The sequence below is a fragment of the Anser anser genome (assembly GCF_964211835.1).
Source record: "Anser anser genome assembly, chromosome: 1".
Taxonomy (NCBI): domain Eukaryota; kingdom Metazoa; phylum Chordata; class Aves; order Anseriformes; family Anatidae; genus Anser; species Anser anser.
In genome coordinates, this window is record NC_139720.1 from 106,158,317 (window position 1) to 106,166,304 (window position 7,988).

At 38.0% G+C, this 7,988-nt stretch overlaps 1 protein-coding gene across 13 annotated transcripts in view; it reads left to right on the top strand.

The window, feature by feature from the left end:
- LOC310892820 (uncharacterized protein) overlaps positions 1-7,988 on the top strand; it is a 460,614-nt gene that overhangs the window by 272,909 nt on the left and 179,717 nt on the right. The window contains exon 3 of one of the 13 annotated variants that reach the window (XR_014578481.1): positions 7,731-7,982. The exons of the other annotated variants lie outside the window; for them this stretch is intronic. The gene's annotated coding sequence lies outside the window, so the exon portion shown is untranslated. The remainder of the gene's footprint in view (positions 1-7,730; positions 7,983-7,988) is intronic. 13 annotated transcript variants of the gene reach the window in all.

Genomic DNA, 7,988 nt, shown 5'->3' on the forward strand with positions numbered 1-7,988 from the left:
ACAGCGCATAGCATTTGATGTGCCTGGGGCATCTTGAAGATACAATGAAACACAATCAATAAGCAGGATATTAGTAACTGCAGAGTAAAACAGTGATTTCAGTGGTATTCATTGCTAGTAAAGCAGATCTTTTTTTTACATTGTAATAACTATGTAAATTATAAATATTCTATCTTGATACAAAGCCTTCAAATTTGTGTTACCAGTGCAGTGACTGGGTTGCAAGTGTGTATTTACTAACATACACACACACATTTAATATTACATCACATTTATTTAAATCACCGTTTGCCCAGAAGGTAGAATTTTAGCACACAACTGTTATAATTCCTTTTATTTTCTGGCAAAATGCCATTCAACATCAAGCTTAGAATTTTCTACAAAACTGCAGATATTCAGATGTGAAAATGTGCTAAATAAACACTACCTATGCACTTAATTCACAGTATGTTGCAATTAAGACTTGCTAGCGATTACTCCCCTGAATTGGTTATTCACCTCAGAGATCAGCCCCTGCCAGCTCCAAACCTAGCTCGCATTTTTGTGCATTACGTTTTTTATATAACGAGTCGAATTTTGCATGACCTCTCAGTAAGACAAAATAAGTAGCTCACTAAAAAGCAGATTCTTTAGATAGTGGGGGGTTTACATCCTTGCTACCCACAGAATTCCAAGTGCTTGTTGATTAATCGTGTTTTTATTAGTTGAAAAGTGAAATACTGACCTGATAGGGGAGATGTCAAAAGTCTTTTCGAGCTGTGCATCAAAGGGCATGATGAAGGCAGTATATTGGAAGGCAGAGAAGCTGCCTTGACTGATAAAAGCAGAAGACAACGCAACAGGGACAGATCCCCCTTCAAGTGCAACAAACCTGTCGACTGTACTTAAAACAGCTGAGGTAATACCCTCCTGCTGTATAAATCACTGACAGATACTGAGTGCAATTTTGTAAGAGGACGGTGACTTGGTAACTTTGAGTGGAGAAACACTATGAACTGAACAACTGCGTGGTACTGTTGTTGGCTATTTATTGATAGTTTTGCAAGGACATCCTTGGGGCCTTGACCAAACTGATGTAGTGGGTGTCATTCCTGCCCACAGCAGGGGATATATCCTATATCCTTTTTGTTTGTAGTATTCCAGAGTGCAACAAGTGCAATGCACCCTATTTCACCCAGAAGAAATTTGAAAAGACCTGCTTTATCTTCATTTAGAATATTTTTTTGCCTTGTTCCTGAGTTTAATACTTTATTGGAAATCTTGCCGGCATCTCTTATGTCTTCTAGTTACCTATTCTTCACCTGAAGTTAGAGACTACTGTTTGTGGCCTCACAACTTGCTGCTATAGGAAATAGCCTATAATCTTAGAAATAGTTGAGTAAGGCCTTGAAAAAGAGCAAGCCACAGAAACAGAAAAGTTCTTAAATTTTAAGACATTTTTGAAATAAAAATATCCCTAATAATGAAAAATACAAGGAGGAGAAAGAAAGATACACTCAAAATATTTCTTAAAAATCTTCAAAATTTTTAATGAATTGACTTTTAAATGGCTTTACAGAACTTGAAAATGGATCAGAAATAATTATGTTGAGTGTCAACAATTTTTGATGCTTAAGAAATCTCTCATCTCTGAAATAGTAACAAAAAAATAAAATATTGGTTATTTTATAAGTAAAGTTCAGGGGAAAGGTTAATGAAATCAACTTTAATATTTAATATTAGTAATTTTGAAATACTTCATTTTGGATGAGGCCCTGGGTGACCTGATCTAGTGGGTGACATCCCTGCCCATGGCAGGAGGGAATTAGCTGATTTTTAATGTACCTTCCAACCCGAGCCATTCTATGGTTCTGTGATTTTATTTTTCTACATATCTATATTAGCATTTGGAAAAAAAAAATCATTTTGAACTTTAAATCAAAACTTCTTCATGTTGACAATGCCTAAATGTAGTATTTCAGCAATTTCAAAACTGTCTGCTTCTTCAAGGGAAAATGAATTGACACATAACTCTGCAAATAACTTTGCTTATAACGAACCAACCTTTTCTGAGGGAAGATTGTCTAAAATGTTTCCTGCTAACCATATCATGTGACAAACCTATTATGTATTCTTTACTTCTTTAATCTTTGTGTTTTGTGGCTTTGTGCAATGTGAGACAGTAACAGATTATCAATTTGAGAGGTGAGTTTTCTTGTTCCTTTTTAGACAGAATGAAGTAGGTGGCAAGACATATGCCGTCTAGCCCAAAGGCTTTGGCTGTGGATAAACCTTATTTACTAATGTCAATTAGACCACTGAAACCACTGAAAGCTGGATGCTTACCAATTCTCAAGGTCAGCATTTGTTATACCACTGCAAATATGGTGTAATAAAAATATAATAAACCATATTTGCAGTGGTGTAGGCCATTGCGCTGCAAATAAGCTTGAATACAGCCATGCCCTAACGTACTGCCCTGAGGCTTTATGTCCTTCAGTTGTCCCCTGGTGCCCAGGCTGCCTGTGAGGTGCCCAAGTCTGCAGCCTGCAGGGAGAGGAGCAGCAGGACTGGGTCCTTGGGAGACCAAAGGTGGTCGCCACCAGCTACTGTCTGTGTGACTGAAGTAGTGGGAGTCCTCCCTGCGTCAGACCTTCATTTAACTGGGCTGCAATTCCTTCGTGTTCTGCTGTTCCCTAAGAGCATCCTGATGTTTAAGGAAAGCTTAAAGAGACAACTCTTAATATGGTCATCATTCAAACGAATATTACCACTGTTTTATAATTTTTTTTCACAAGGGGACATCTCCTCAATGCCAGAGAGAGAGGTAGGCATTGTGCCTTCTATTCTTGTGCAAGGTTGTCAGTTGTGGCACTAGCACCGAAGACCAATACATCCCTTCCTCACCTGTTTTGCTAAAACCATCTCTACACTCCTTCCTAATCAAATGTATCAGAACTGAGATTATTTCTGATCCGTGCTGATTCAACCAACACCCTCTCTGCTAGAGACATAGGAGATCAAATATGTTCTAAATATTTATTACTTGCAGTTTTCTGTCATGCAACTAGAAGAGCTTTTTATTTTGAGCTATCCAGTCTCTTCTTAGTACTGGCTTCCAAATTCAGATGATTAAAGAGATATTGTAAGTCTCTGAGAAATAAGCCTTAGCCACTTAGGAACAAGGCGTGAGTTTCTCTCTCTGTCAGTAGTTCAGTTTAAATGCTCATCGGCACAGAGTTGCTGTTGACAGACGCTCGCTGCTTAGCTGTGAGCATCTTGTTTGTCTGGTGTGTGATATCCTGCTTTGGGCTCTGTACTGTGAGAATGAAGCAGAGAACAATGATGATAATCAGAGGTCTCGAAGATCTGATATACAAGGAAAGTTTGGAGACACTAGACAAATGTGTTAGGAATGACAGGAGTAACTGGTGCTGCCTTGGGGCAGCGTGGTGGACTAGATGATCCCTTGTGATCTCTTCAGCTTGTCTGCCCATTCCCTCCATCATTTCCCCCATTCTCCTTCTACTTCTCCCCCAACTCCCACCCACCAGACACAACACACAGTTTTCTAACATTTCAGGGATAAATTGTGCACAGAGCTTCTGGTGATTAAGCTTGTAAAGAGTCATCAAAATTTAACTTCTTTCATTAAGATAATATTTGATGTCTGGCAGACTGATTTGTAAAGGAAGAGCTGCTATAGTGGGTGGTGTTTGGGAAAGTAATTCTCTTCAGATTCTATCATGGCTCCTTTTTGGAATTGCATTTCCTGGTGCTGTGCCTGAATACCTGAGGTGCTTTCTGAAATGAGAAGGAAGCTCTTGGTCCAGGAGAAAATTCTGTCCTCTTTCCTTTGGTCCATTGTACCCAGAAGCATCTGACCTGTCCCACTGAAAATTCAATGGGAAAGCCCTACTTCAGTAATGTTTAAATAAAGGGGAGTACTTACTAGCGATCTGGGGCGTAGATGGAAAAAAATAACAAACAGGCAAAACCCTTGTAAACCATAAGTTGTTTCAGGATGGCAGCTTCCTAAATGGCTAAATACATGTCTATGGGAAGCCCCTGTACTTATATAATAGGATAAAGGAAGATAAATTGGGTTTTGAGTATTATGGTAATTTAGTTTGGATTTTACTTTAACCTTTTCCTACCACTGAAAGAAAAAAAAATATACAGTGCTGAGAATCTCTGTTTAATATTAAGCAAATCCTTTAGCACATACAAAAGGTAAGTCCATGGAGTTTGGGTTTGTCAATTCAGCATACTACGAAAAGCTTACAGAACATGTAAATGACACACTTGTGATAAAAAATGGCAGACTGCAAAGTCTTGTTGTGGCAGCTACAGCCACAGAAGGCTACTGGATTTTCCTGTAAAAGATGAGGGATATTGGGCATGGATAAATGCATCAAATGGCATCAAAGTAATATAGGTAGATAGGTAATTTCTTGTCAAAGGTGTTCAAAGTAATGGCTGGATTCTTTCTGATTATGGGAGTTTGTAGGGCAGAATGCGTCATACCATCATGAAAAACACCTGTCTGCTTCCTTCTGAGAAAACAGGTGTGTCAGTCATGATGGACTGACTGTTTGTCATAATGTTCCACAAGGCAAGCAAAGCTAGGGATTCTAGCAAGCAAATTCAGGTAGAAGCAGGTTTCCATAATACATACAAAATTACTAGAGACTGTGAGTGTACTGAAAAGTAGGTGTTCACTAAAATCATACTTATTAAATAATTTCAAAGGCTTCAAAATTCAAAGGCATCAAATTTCAAAATAAGTAATTATTTATAGTCGTAGAAGCACCTAAATAACATAAAAAGATGACCAACCTATCATCATGGTTCCTGGTCCATAGTTGGAGGTAGGTTTGATAAAATTCATCTGGGTGGAGATTTGTACCACAAAAAGTCAAGAACTTTGGAAAATTGATTTTCTAGTGAGTGACTGAGTACTTTTAGTCAGTGAAATCCATCTGAGTGCCATGGACTTTGAAAATGCACTCTACTTTTTACATCCTCGGGTAGAAAAATGTCTACTCCCTTGGGTATGGTTAACAAAGAAAAAGAAAAATCTTTGCAGGCATTAGAAACAGGGAAAACCTCACTTTCTACATTGTTTATATCATCTACTTTTAAGTTGTAGAAGAGAGCGTAGTTGCCTATTTCTCTCCATAAACTGTTTGATGCCTTATCAGCCCCAGTCCTCCCATGTTTTTCTATGGTGTACCTTTAGCTTTTTACTGCTGGATTCAACACACACTTTTTTTGCAGGTTTTATACAGTGTGCTTGATACTGTCTGTACTGTAGTCTTTTCTGCTGCGTGGTTGGTCTGCTGATGTGCTGAAGATCGTCTATTTCAACACCTCGAAGATGATAAATGAGAGTGCAGGAATGAAAAGACTAATGCAGGAATTAAGTGGTGTCTGGCCTTTCTGTTGCCCTTCCACGCTGGGGTTGCATTTCATTCAAAGCATCACTCATGTTCTGAGCACAAAACAATTTATTTATTTTTTTTCTGGTAAATGGTTGTTTATATATTTCTTTAAAATATTAAGAAACTGGCAAGAATTGTTATTGCCAAAAATCTTGTGGAGGATCACTATCATAAGAATCAGAATTTGAAAATCTGAGCTTGAAGTGGGAATTTAAAGTCCACAATAGTATCAATAAAATATATATTGGACAGATTTGTGATGAGATTGTGGAAACTGAGGAGCAGAAAAGAAAAGAAATACAGGTCTGTCATGACCTGAAGTTATGAAACAGGGAGGTAGAAGAGACACTACAAGGAGGCAGGATAATACTAGATAAGATTCCAAAGTTTTCAGAGTATACCCAAATCAAATCTCTCTGGTCTCTGACATTTTGTCTGTAACAAATATCACAGCATTCCAGCTGAGAAGTGTGTATTAAAAAATCTGTTTTAAGCCAATGAAATAATTTGATATAGCGTGTTCAAAAGTAATGAGCCAGTAAAGAGTGAGGTATCTGTGACGCCATATAGAATGAGAGCTCACAGCTTTATGGTAGCATGGGAGATGGCTGATGTACAGCTATAAGACTTGAGTAACTGATGGGTGGAATCTGTAGGGAGACTGCTGCTTCATCCCATCTGTGAGGTACCACTCGCAGAAAACAATGCTGAATGGCATTTTTAGTGTTAAGAACCCCTCTGCACTCTTTCTTTTCCCCCAAATCTTAAGCTAAGTGTCAGCATTACTTGCACATACACGATTTTAAAAATGTTTTGGAGTGAGTTGTGTCGTCTCAGAGGAACATATCTTCCAGTGCTACCAAAGTCCCTTTCCTCCTTATATGCAACACAGGTAATGAGGCAGGACTGAGAGCAGGAAAACTCAGGGGAAATATATGAAATAATACTTGAAATAAAAAAAAAATAAAAAAAAAATCTACCAAACAGAAGGGAAAACAGCCTTAGAGAAAGGGTGGCATCAGGGCCCATTACCCTAGAATTACTGGTTCAGCAGTTTTGTGTTTATTTTCCAGTCATGTACACTCCTTTCTGTTTTTCTTCTTGATAGCTGTACATACTCAAAGCGTCACAGTTGAAACAAGAAAACAGACTCTGAAGTTTTTGTTCAGTTGACTCTTTAAAAACAGATCTCTTCTCAGCAGTTTAATATCATGAAAATTAGCCAAATGGACTATATTGGATTGCGTACATCATACCCTGGTGGAAAATATACCAGAATACAGTTCCAGAGACATATTGCCAACACATTACTTGGGAAAAAGTTAGGAAAGAATAGTGGTCTTGTTATACAGATGTTTTTTGACTTATTGGGGGCTACTGATGATGAAACACTTCTGTCTATACCTCCAAGAACATCCAAGTGGAGAGAAAGGGATTTTCACCACCTTATTAAAAGCAAGCTAACAAAAATCCTCACTGAAGTTCAGATGAACTTTGGGCTGAAATTAAGAATTCAGTTTTAATTTGTTTTCCCAAATCTTTCTGTGAGGGTTTTTTTTTTTTTTTCTGTTTTCCTTACTAACTCATTTAGCTACTACACTTTATTCTTTTAAGTTTTTCCTTAGAGCTCTGCCTTAAAAATAACAAATCACTCACAATGCTGCAATATAGGCCTGTTTTGATTGAAAGTTGCACAGGCATCACACATGGATTACTTCCATTGGCTACCTCTTCATTTTCAAATCCAGTCAGAAAGTTGCTTTTCTGGATTTCAACACTCTCCAGTGCTACAGTATTACTTTGGGTCACCTCTGTTTTGTCAGTCACTTCTCTGCTTTCGTTGTGGTCAGTTATGTTTAGCCCCTTCCTATTGCTCATTTCCAGTGTTGTTTCTGCCTCTTTTTCATCATTTGAAACCCAGAGCATCCTTTACATCATGCACTCACCAGAGATACATCTTTTCACATTACTTGCCTTTCATTGTTATTTTTGTAATGCTTTTGCCAATACTGGTTACAAGTGATAGTACGTAAAAAAAAAAAAAAGAGTGGCATCATGTCATAAGTTTCTTGTGTTCGGTTAAGTTGTTCCAAGTTAATATTTATGCAAGTGATTAAATGAGATCCTTGTTGTTTGTTTTTTGTTGTTGTTTGGTTGTTGTTGGTGGTGTTTTACAGTGCAGGGCTTTAGCTCAGCTGGGTCTGCCTTTACCCACAAAGCACAGCATTTCCTAACAGTTTGCATTAATTCCTTATTCTTACATTTCAGTCTTAGCTTCTGAAGAGTTTCCTTTGTTTTTTCTGACAGGTAGAATCTACCTACTGTGCCCCCAATGTTGGCAGACAGCAAGTAGAAATTAATGGTCGTTTATTGGAATCCTTTGACTTTGTGATATGGTGACTTTGAATGGTTCTCAGGAATCCATTCTTTGAGAGTTTGGGTGTTATTCCCATCACTGAATGTAAAAAGACAATTCAGAAACAGAGGCAATCAGAATTCCTCTCTGGAAGAGCCCCTGTTTCTCCACTGATGTGCATAGAAACTTGTCTTCAACTGCAGGTGAGT